Below are 12,699 nucleotides of genomic sequence, written 5' to 3' on the forward strand. Positions count from 1 at the left end.
TGAGACTCTTTTTTGGTCATTGTATTCAGGTAGGCCAATATTTTTTATATTGTCTCTTCTGGATCTACTTTCCAGGTTAGCTGATTTGCCAATAAGATATTTCATATTTTCTTCCATTTTAAAAATTAGTTTTAGTTTATTTGACTGATTCTTTATGTCTCACTAAGTCATTAGTTTCCATTTGCCTTGTTCTAGCTTTTAACATGTCATTTTCATCAGTTATCTTTTATATCTCTTTTCCATTTAGTTTATTCGACTGATTAAGCAGTTGTTTTCTTCAGACAATTTATTTCCTTCCTGTTTTTTCCCCTCTTTTTTTCTTCTACCTCTCTTACTTGCCTTTTGAAGTCTTTTATGAACATTTCCAAGAATCCTCTTTGGACTTGAGAACAATTTATCTTGCTCTTTGAGATTTCTTCTGTGGACATTCTGTCCTCATCTGAGTTTGAGCTTTGGTCTGCCCAGTCACCATACTATCTTTTTATGGTCAAAGTTCTTTTCTGTTTCTTACTCATTTTCTTTTCTTTTAATTTGATATTTCCTCTTTTTTACTTTTGTGGTAGAACTCTGTTTCTGGGGTAAAGGGGGTACTGTCCCAAGCTTCCTGTGCAGCTTTGAGTCTTGGCTTTCTGCACAAGGACCCCTTGTGTTTATAGGGGGTACCTTTTCCTGCTCTGTTCAGGAAACAGTCTAGTTCCCTAAGTTTGCCTTCCAAGCTGGGACTGAAAGGTGTTCCACTGATTTGCTCCTCTACTGAACCAGGACCAAGGATCTTAGTTGCTGATTTGCTGTGATTAAGACACTCTCACGGGCTTTCCAGTCTATCTGACCTGATCTGATCTCACCCCAGTAAACTGATCTTTCTTGAGGTTTTTTTCAGTGTATCTTGAGATGGAGAGGGATTTCATTCCAACAGACTCTGTTCAGAGGGTTTGTTTCATGTGGTTTTTGAGGGGAAACTGGGAGAGCTCAAGCAGCTTTCTGACTTTACTCTGCCATCTTGTCTCCACCCATGAAACTCAAAAGACTACCCTTTTAACAGTAATAGGAGTGAAGGACAAAAGGGTGAGAGGAGATGTTTGACTGTCATGAGATGAGAATGAAGGGGATAAAATAGGGAAAGCTCTAGAAAAATGGGTTGAATTCTTTAGTGAAGTATGAAATAAGTCCCTCAGCTTAGAAAATAAGGGAAGGAGGTGAAAACTGGAGAAGGGATGAAAAAGCATATGGGAGTAGTAAAAAAAAAAAAGGAAAAGTCACTGTGTCAAATGACTTAACAAACTGATTATGTAGTTTTAAAAGAATTGCCTTGCTGTAGTGAGTACCAAGGTGAGATTATATAACAAAATTTGAAATGGTTTCAATATAAGCTTGGTTTCATGATTTTTTTTTTCAGCTGTGTTCAGTAGGACATGGAGCAGTTAGTGGGATTGTAATCCAGAACTAGGATTTGGCAAAGTGTGATTAATAATAGGACAAGGGAATAAGAGATTCAGGAATACTGGATAATATAGAATCGGAAAGATTCACTCAGGGATTAAAACAGGAAAGAAAGGAGATTATAGTATAGACACCATAAAGGTCATGGTTTGGGAAAGGACTGAGGGGAGAAGGAAATGGGGATTATAGTAAGGAAAAAAAGCAATGTTAGAGTTCATAAGCTATATAAAAGATTATTATCAGATAAAGGAACTTTGGAATTCATAAACATGGAAGGAAAATAGTTGTGGGTGATAGTTAACATTAAGTATCTGGCCATGTGTTTGTATAGCTGAGATGGGATGAAAATTAGGTAATCAAGATTGAATGGATTTAGAAACTGGGAAGTTAGAATATTTGACAAAGCATAAATATGGATGTAAATATTTATGCTTAATTCAATAGGCACTGACCTCATTGAAAAATGGAGAATATCCTGGGGAGTTCATAGAAACTATCAGAATCTTGATTCACTAATAAATTTGGATGAAATGGTAAGTGCCTGAAATAAAATTTGATGCCAAGACTTCCTATTGGTCCTTTAGGTCAAATTGCTTTTATTTGGGTGGGGGGAGACAAAGAAAAATAGTAGGAGTTTTTTGGTAAAAAATATAAAAAAAGCAAAACTATTACCAAATTTGATCTTATCCTAAAGGAGTCAATTTCTGTTAGAGATATATTTTCCTGCTGGATGACTGATAAAGAAACCCAGAGTTCAATATATTGTAATACTCCTAAGACTAATGAGAGTTGGTGAAATTTAGTTTGATTTTGTTTCTATATTCCCAGAGAACTCTATCTTTCTTGAGATAGAGTGCTTGAGATCCAGAGTGCTGACTTCAAACATAGACTATATTTTGTTAGCAAAGCTGAATCATCACTTCTAACCTGCTTTAAATCCCTGGCACAGGGGCCATATCTCTGCAACCGTGACTGAATTGGTTGTGACTGAAAGGTTCAGTCAGTCGCATTTGCTGTGGTTCATTAAGACAATCCCATGAGAGGAAGACTGATACATCTGGATTCCCACAGCTCACTAATCTTTCAGCCTGATTCTGACACAGCAGTGCATACTAGTCACAGAGCCATCAGCTGCCCTATTTACAAGCAGCCTGACTTAAAACAGAGATTTCACTAAATTGGGCTACTTCACACAGAGATCCTACTGAAAAAAAAATCCAAGACTTATCTTTATGAGCAAGATCAAGTGGTCTCTAGAAGATAAGAATAATTTGCTAAGGGACTGTGGATTGACCTGTATTCTTTAAAATATATCTCTAGGTTATGGGGTAAGGGAACAACTGTGGTATATTTTCCCAGGAAAATATTGTCCAATGACTAGGCATTATGGGAATTTTGGAGACTACTCCTCAGAAAAACAAAACTCAGTATTGTAAATATGCCTGATAGCCAGTCTTTTGCTTTATGTTTACTAAAATGCTTCTTCCATTAAAAAAACAAAAAAAGGCTTTTGTTTTCACATTATAGTAATTTAGAATCATTTTTAACTCACCATATCCTGATTCTTTTCTTGAAAAAAGGAAAACAGAATGCCACAGAGAAAAACTTAATAAAAGAAATCAAGCTCACTGCTTTTGAAATGAGACTGGCAGAGTTTTAGAACTGGAAAGGATTTCAGAAGCATGTTGTCTAACCTCTTTGTGAAAAGAACCCTCACTATAACATATCAGAGAACTGGACATCCAACAGAACCTGAGGTTAATTTCTAGTTCTGCTATCTGGGATTCCTTCCAACTTTATATCTATGATACTCCATTTTTAAGTGACAGCACTTAGTAACATATTCTAGCATTCTGCACTGGAAGTCCTCTACCTTTGGCAGGAGGTTCTTGCCATGCATAAATTCCTAGAAGAAAAATATGATAGCATTTGGATGGAGCCTTTTTCTAGAGATGCAATAACTTGCGAAAGATAATAAATCTTTGCTATTCAAGTATTCTTGTCATATGAGGAGTAAATGTAGGAAATGTTTTAATTTTTACCAAATTTTTTTCAGGCACATATTCATTTAAATAAAGACTACATTTTAATACAGTGTTCAAGTTGAATTATCTCTCTCTATATATAAATACATGTGTGTGTATGTGTTTGTGTATATATATATATATATGTAAATGCTTTTATATACAGAAATATATATGTACACACATAGGCATATAAATGTATTATGTGTATATGTATATACACATATGCATGCATACATAGGTAATATATATGTATGTATGTACATAAATATATACACACATATCTATATATCTAAAAGAAATACTTGAGCTATAACAGCAGCATTTATTTGTAAGCTACAATGCTTGATACAAATAAAAACATTAAATTCTATCTTGAACTAGGGGAATTTAGAAGCTGTCAAGTTTAATGAATTTTCTTCTCCTTCCATTCCTGAATCATTTCCTCAGGGTCCTCTCTGACACTTCTCTCCAGATTTTCTTTCTTTTTTTTTTTTATGATTTCAGTTCTCATGTACCTCTGGTGCTAACACTAGTCCTGTCAGGTGAAGGAAGTCCTGGGACAAGTGAGTTGATATAGAATGGGAATGGTGAATGAACCCAGAAGCCAGGTTGATCCTTTTTATTTTCATTTCACTGCCTTTCAAAGATTGGCATTAACAGAGAATGAACCAGAATCTGTTCTTACCAGCTGGCAAGGCATCCCTGAATAATGGAAGATTATCAGCATACCGACCTTTTTCAGAGAACTTTTTTTTATCTATGTTCATTTCTGTGCTGTGCCAATTAGGGCTGGTAGAATGGTTTTCTTTGTGTGAGGACTCTGGATTATTACAAAATTATTCAGTCAGATTTAGCAAGACAATCTCAAATATCAGGCAAGTCACTTTGGTGTTTAATAACTGGGTATGATTGTAAGAGTTCCAACTTCCTGATTCCTTAATTCATATTGAAAGCTATATGACTGAAGTGATTATCTGGTGATGGCTTGATGTCCTAATGGTGTTATGAACTAAACATTTCCTAGAAAAGGCTTAAAATACAAGGAATTAGATTTAAAGACAATTCATTCTCTAATGATGATATTCTTTTTAGATAGGGACACTAGAGCCACTTAAATGGGAAGTAGTTTGCTATATTTTAGAATTATGTGTGGAGCATGTATGTCTTTGACCCCATCCATGTGGGTCAGCATATTCAAAAGGCATTACTATAATGCTATCTATATTTATCTGAGCCCCTCAGATAATATAAAAAAGAATTTGTGGTAAGCAGAATTACCTTTCTAATAAGACATTTACCACTGAAATGTATATAAGGATCACTTTGGGCAGCATACTGACTTGGAAAATCATATGTTAACATTATCTGTGTTTTATTCTAATTTTATTTATTTTGTTAAATGTTTTCTCAAATAAAGTATTTTGTACTTTCATCTAGTCCAACTCCCTTTTTTGACAGATGAGAGAACCCAGACTTAGAGAGATTAAGTGATTAGCTTAGATAACCACAGGTAGTAAATGGAAGAAAGAATTTTAAATTCAAATCCCCTGGCTAAATTTGATGCTCTTTCTACTCTATTATTTTTCATCCCTTGAGTCAGTCATAGAATTTTAGAAGAGAAGTTAAATAATCAAAGGGGAGAACAGGCATTCCACGAAATCATTGGCAAAAGCAAAATCATGGAGTCAGGAATCCATTTGAGGTATTATGCATTGAAATAGTAACAATAATATAACATTGTCTGTGTAATATTTAGTGTATACCAGTTAACCCTATAATGAAGATTTAGTGTAGGTGAAGATTGTATAGGAAGTAGGTAGATACCATATATTTGAAGAATCTTGAATATTAGGCTAAAAATAAACCATCTCTGCCTTAGCCCCAACATTTGGCCCTTATTCTACGAGTATTGAGGAATTATTGAAAATCTTTTGAGCAAGCATGTAATCTTTGCAAAATAATACCATAGGAATATCAATCTACCAGCAGATTATAGAATGAATTGAAGGGGGAAGAGACAGAAAGCAGAGACCAGTAAAAAAAAAAAAGTCTTATTTGCAACAGTACAAATGTGAGCTAATGATTAGTGGGAACAGAAAAGAAAGGAAGGGTTAGATATGAAAAAATTTTAAAATAGGAGATCATAGGGTTTGGAAGATATACTTCATATAAGGAAAAAGAAGGAGGGTCAGTTGACAGGATAGGGAGAACCTTTTCAATGATTAGGATTGAGAGTCAGGAAATAGTGAAATATTAGGGTGGAAGTTCCTCCCAAAATTTTTATGGATGAAAATCTGAAATTCAGAAAGGAGTTAACATACTCACTTTTTGGAAACCACCAATCAAAACTCAAAAGATATTTAAGAATGGATTAAATCAGACATAATGACCTCTTCTGAATTCTTGAAACACAATGCCCATTGGGAATTTAGTACAGATTGGCTTTTGTTTTACAACCCCCTCCATGTACCACAGGTTACATATTTTATACACATATTTATGTATATTATATATAATATACATATCGATAGATGGATGGATAGATAGATATGGATAGGAATGGGGATAGGAAGAGGGATTTGGCCTATAATTTCATTAGTGTAGAGAATTCCTAGATAAGGAAACTCTTTACCAATGCAGTTCAGACTTGAGTTGTCCAAAGCATTGAAAGTTAGAGTGACTTGTTCAGAATCATATAGCAAATATTTGTGATAGAGAGAAGCCTTCCTGGTTTTGGGGACAATATTCTATCCACTACTTCATACTGCCTACAGAATATACATGTGTATCTATAATATATGTTTGTATAAATAAATATGTAGCAGGTGGTTGGCTATATACGACTATAATTTGGAAGAAAAGTTAGAGATATAGAGATATTAATATAAATATTTAAAATGGATTGCTAAAAGTTCTACAGTAAGCCTTCTAGTATATTGAATAGAGAAAGGAGGGATCAATCAGTTGGAAGAGGGAAGAATTTCAGTGAAGTTTTGCTATAAGTTGGACATTGAAGGAAAGGAGTGGTTTTCAACATCTTAGCTTGTGGATATGGAAAATATACACAGATATATACAGCCCCCTATGTCTGTCTAATTGTGTTTATACATAGACATATATCTACTTGTATTTATAAAGGTGTTTCAGATTTATATCCATATATAAAATATCCTGTCTTCCAAACTAGATCATAATATTCATTTTAAGAATATTTTAATGTCAGAGAATTCTGACGTAGTCTAGTCATCCTTCTATTTTTGAATGAATTACCAAGTGTAGACAAATACTACTCACTTCCACTTTCTCTATTAGAGCAAAGTAAATTCAGTAGTATACAATCCATGTTTATGTGTCTTATACATTATATACTTGGGAAACAAATATTCATATAATATATCAAACTCCTGTATTTATATGTTGTATATTTTAATCTCCTATATATATACATGTATTTATATGTGTTATGTGCATATAAATTTGTGCCTGTGCATCTATTTACCTATCATCTATTCACACAGACAGACAGACACACATACATGCAAATCTACCTTCTTGATCGTAAGAGCAGGGATTATGTGTCATAGATTTTGCTGTCATAGAGACATTGAAAGTGAGTTGGTCTTGTCTATCTTTTCTCTGATGAACATGCAGAAGATTTATTTGCTTTAGAGGCAAAGGATTTCAAATCTGTCTCTCTGTGCCTCTATGTCTTTCTGTTTCTCTCTGTACATGTGTCTCTGTGTCTTTCTGTCTCTCTGTCTGTCTCTGTGTCTGTCTATTTTTCTTCTCTGTCCCCTAATTTTTCTTCTAAATTATAGAATTATATCACCAATGAAATGCCACTAATAGAATAGCTAAGAAATCAAGAAAGACTGGATGAAGTACCAAGATATATTGAAGGATGCAACGTGTATAGGGCAAGTCAAGCTACTTTTGCCTACATACCTTTACACCATCTTCCCTCAGAACAGGAGTTTTGGGAAGAGTAATACTTCTAGCACAGTGCCTGAGACTATCTTCTGGGGAAGCTAACTCTGTATATATGCAGCCTAGCAACTGTTCCTTCAGGTACTATAATTGATCATAGCTTTTAAATACCCAGAAAAGAAAGGTCACTCCACCAAAGTCCCTGACAGAATCAAATGGTTCAATAATGTGACTTTATCAGTGGAAATGACATTGAAGAAGAGGCCTAGCCATTTGCCTTGCTACTGCTCGTCAAGGACCATGGAACTTTTCCATTTAACTTCCCTATGTGTCAACTCCTCTGTGATAAGGTCCGTCCTGTCTTTTTTATTTATGTCTGTAACACTTGACTTACTAGTGATTAGTAATTTATTAATATGGCAACCTTGGAAGACATAGGAGTTCCCTGAGTTCTCAACCATGGAGTATTAAGGGAATGGCTCTTGGACCCTAAGTTCCATAAAAATAAAGAGTATTTACTGGGAACCACAAGCCTCTCCCTTAAAGCCTCAAATTCGAGATGTCAGAGAGCCCTCCCTCTAGTTGAGAGAAGAGGAAGTTCATGGTCAGCAGGACCTTGATCTCCACCATTACAGTGAATTATTTCAATATAATTTGAGTTAGGGGAGGGGTGTTTACTCTCTATCATCCTCTTTCTTGTTTTACTTCATGGGAAGTCCATGTCATTTGGGGAGTTCTATGAGACTGGAAGTCTGTTAAGTTTCCTAGGAATGAATAGGGAAAATATTGCCTATTTAGCCACTCAAAGTAATTGCATTTTACTTTCCTTCCAAGTTGAATATAAATCAGAATGTGTTACTATAAGAAGTAGAGATTATATGGGGCACTGAGAAGTGTGTGTTTATGTGTGCATGTATGTGAGATTCAACAAACAGGGAAAAATTGTGCTTATAGTTTATAGACTTGTATTTTTTATAGTTTTTATATTTTTCAGAGGGTGAAATGGAAGAGTATCTTGTTCCTCACATTCACATACATATATTCACATACATACATATATACATATACATTATTGTTGTCTGTCCTTTATTCTTGAAGAGGAAAAATAAAATCACAAGGATGGCTTTTTTTTTGGGCGGGGGAGACAATTGACATTTTGACTTGGCCAGCGTAACAGAACTAGTAAGTGTCTGAAGGTGAAATTGAATTCACCTTCTGTCCATTGTATCACCTAGTTGCCTCCCCCCCCCCCCAACATTTTTATGGGAATGATGTTTTGATTTGTATGTGTTTTGGATACTAGTGAGACAGATCACCGCAAAGTCATCAGCCACATTCTCTCCTGCACAGTCATTGAAGTCCAGTGGCAAGAAAAAGGTCAAGATGAATGACAATGTCATCTAGGGGAGGAGGTAAAGCGAAAGGAGAGAGAAAAAACATTTGGAACTCAAGGTTTTACAAGGATGAATGTTGAAGCCTATCTATCCATATGTTTTGAAAATAAAAAAAAAAAAAACTTAAAAAAATTTAAAAAGATGACTGGCAAAAGCCCAAGATGTAGTGAGTGACCTTGGCTTTTCTAAATTAAGGTCTTTTCCAGATCTCAGTTTGTCTGAGGTCACACCCATTCAATGAAACTCACTCACACACATGCACACACACACACACATACACGTACACAATGTATATGAATTCTATTCTGAGATTACTTAGGTAAAAATCTGAATTAGGGGAAAATAAAATAAAGAGGGGTGCCATCTCTAAGACTGAACCAGGTTTATGTAAACACATAAGTTCGGGTGTGGGATGATGTGTTATATATGTAACTAATTTAACTAATTTTTCCCTATTTAAGTTGACTTGCTTTGAGGATAAAATTGGCCAATTAGCATCAAGATGACATAACCTACTACTCAAACTGTTAATAAAAATGTAGCTAGATTCAGCAAAACAAATGATTATTTTGGAGAACAAGTTAAAAAATACCTGAATGATTCTATTTGTAATGGGACAGCTTCAAAATGCTGTTTGCTCAGTTGTCAATTTTCTCCTGTTAACCAGTTGTCCCTGGAATACAACCTTTGCATGAGTGAAGATACAAGATTAGACTTTCTAGAATATTTTTTCCTGAATTCAGTCTTTACGCAGGTGCACATAAATTTCATTGTCCCAAAAACTCATCCAGGCTCAAGATTCATAAAGACATGCTTTTAAAAAAAAGATATATTTTTATCTGCAACTGTAAACCAGAATAACTATAATGCTATTTGTTGCTTTTGTTTTTTTAAATCCTCTTGCATATATATTGAGAGACTTATGTGCAGTAGGAACTAAGAATAGCTAATCAATATCATTTCAAAACAATTTGAAGAAGATTATCTTCCACTTTCAGAAGTGGAAATTAAGGTTTAGGGAAAAGAAGCAGCCTGTCAGCAAGGAGCTGAAAGGTTAGCTAGTGGCAAGGACATGACCAGAATTCCCATGTGAATTTTCATGTGGTTGCCTTGTTCTAGAACTATTCACACTGATAGGGCAGAGATTTTTCTCATGCTTATTAGTGCTTTACTCCATTCATCTACTCTCCCTTCTCTTTTCTGTCTAACTAAAATCCTACTCATTTTTCAAGACCTGATTAAAAACTGACCCCCTCCATAAATTCTTTCTCAACAATGTATGAAGTCATCGCATATCAAATACATACTGAAATGATCTTTTCCCCTCTTCTACAAAGGTTTGGGGTTTATTTGATTAATATTTCTATATAATTTTGTAATATTTCTTAGGACAATGTTTTTAGTTATTACATCAACCATTTCCCCCCCATTTTTTCATGTGCTTGTCACATCTCCCTGGAGAGTATAATTCATCTCTATAAACATTTATTAAAAACCAATTTTAATATAAAAATAGATAATACAAAGACTCTGCTTTGAAGGTGCTTAAATTCTAGTGGAAAGGATCAGATATGTATTTGACATAAACTGTGATCTTTTGGGAGAAGAGTGGTCCTGGATTAGAAATCTCAAACCCTTCTTGACCCCTGGGAGAGAGGGGTCCCTCCTCCTGTTCATAAGGGAAACTCCCATAGTATCTTCTACAATTCATTTGGAGATCTTGGCCTGGGGCATAATCACCATCCTTTATTGTGTTGAAAATTAGCCTTTAATTGCTCTTTAGCCTCAAACCTCTGAAGGCTGATAAAAGAAGACTCTGAACCCCAAATATTTGCAAAAAATCCTAACAGGATTTTGCCTGCTGAGAAAGTTGTTTTCTCAGTGTAATAAACCCATTTTTTGCCACAGACCTCATCTGTATTCATTTGGGATTGTGAATTCTTTCGTAAAGCCTGCAACACCAACCAGGGGATCCCATTGCTGTCAAGGGATATCTCAACGCAAATTCTCACACTTAAACATTTGATGGCCCAGTGTGGGGATCCCCAAAATTTTGGCTGAGGTAAACCTTCTCTTGCTGTTGTCTATTCTATAGCTAGGAAACCCAAATACTTGGGAAGATTTGGGCAGTCAGGAGCTCTACGCTCCAGCAGAATTCTTTGACTGGGGATGCCCAGAGTAGGAATTCCTGCATTTTTGACGAGTCCCTTTAATCAAGGAACTTCTGTCACCTCTCTCCCTCTCCAGGGATGCTTGGGAGGACAGGGCACTATAGAATCTGGGAAATCTAAGACTTGTGACCAAAAAAAAAAAAAATGGGACTATCTACCTCTGTCTCTATTCCTAAGTTAGGCTGTTTCTTAAACAGAGACAAATTTAGCTTAAAAGATCTCAGAACTAAGAAATTTAGATTAAAACAGCACTGCAGGATGCTGCTAAAAATTTGCTGGTGGGAAATCAAAATTAGACACTAAATAACTCCCTCCTTCCTCCTGCTCTAGGGACACAGGATCCCTCCTCTGCACCTGTAAGCAGTCCTTATTAGGAGGCCTCTGAATCCCTTTCAGAACCACCTCCTTATCAAAGACAGGACCTTATGTCCAAGAATATTTCTTCAACTCTGCCCCCTCCTCACCTCGTGAAGCAGATGCTGAGACTTCCCTATCCCCACTCCTCAATCCCTCTGATTCAAAGAGTGGGACCCTTTTTTCCCTCCTCAGGAACCTGATTCAGCCACCCCTTCTAACCTCTGAGAGAAGCAGCAGTCTCTCAGGGAGGGACACTCAGGGTAAAAGTGACTCTTTCAATGTCAAATCTCTCCCAGACTAAGAAAAAACCTGGCCATTACTCTTAAGGACTCCACCAAGTTTATTGACAAGTCTAAGACCAATGCCCTACAATTTGACCTCTCCTGTGGAGATGTTAATATTAAACAATCTCTTCCAAATATTTGGAAGAAGTTGTAGAAGCCAGCATTGGGTCCTCAAACTTCTCCAACTCAACTATTAGAAACAGCTTCTGGAGTCTTTGATAATAGGGATCAAACTACAGCAGAGGAAAAAGACTGCAGAGTTAAATCAAGAAATAGAGAACAGTCCCAAATTTTGGCCACTAACATTACTGGTAATATAGGGGTTCATGCTTCAGGTGTGATGGACAGGACCATTGGCCCAAAATTTTCCTCAGAGGAAACTTCTTGGTTCTTGCTCTGAGTGCAGATAGGAGGGGTACTAGAGGAGAAACTGCAAGCTGTCCTCAATGCTCTGCCTGCTCCACCATGACAGTCCAACACCCAGATGTGGCTGGTAAGACCACTGAATTTATTTTTGCTTTGGGGGCCTCTCTTTCTGTCTCTCATTTCAATACTCTGGTCTCACTTGCCCCTCTTCCCCTAAAATGGGGAGACCTTTCCTCTGCCTTGCCAGTTTGGTGACCTGTTATTTATTTATTTTATTTTATTTCTTTTATTTCTTTTTTTTTTAAATTATAATATTTTTTATTGACAGAACCATGCCAGGGTAATTTTTTTTTACAACATTATCCCTTGCATTCACTTCTGTTCCAATTTTCCCTCTCACTCTCCACTCCCTCCCCTAGATGGCAAGCAGTCCTATATATGTTGAATATGGGTGACTTGTTATTTAAACACTCATTTTTTATTATTCCCTCCTATCCTGCTCCATTATTTGGGTATGATTAAATGGTGAAATTAGGGACCCAATTTTCTCTTCTCAGACCTCCAGTTGGTCTTTTTGTGCTGCTTTCAAAGCCCTCCCATTGTCCCTCTGAAATTTGAGAGAAAATAGATTCCTCTGTCTGGGACCAAGGTATTCCTGGATGAGCCACTCCTGCCTTAGTCAGGGTTGAGAAATTTCTTAAGCACAAACTTTTAGCACTTGCTAAAGATTTAA

The sequence above is a fragment of the Sarcophilus harrisii genome, chromosome 2, assembly GCF_902635505.1.
Source record: "Sarcophilus harrisii chromosome 2, mSarHar1.11, whole genome shotgun sequence".
NCBI classification, from domain to species: domain Eukaryota; kingdom Metazoa; phylum Chordata; class Mammalia; order Dasyuromorphia; family Dasyuridae; genus Sarcophilus; species Sarcophilus harrisii.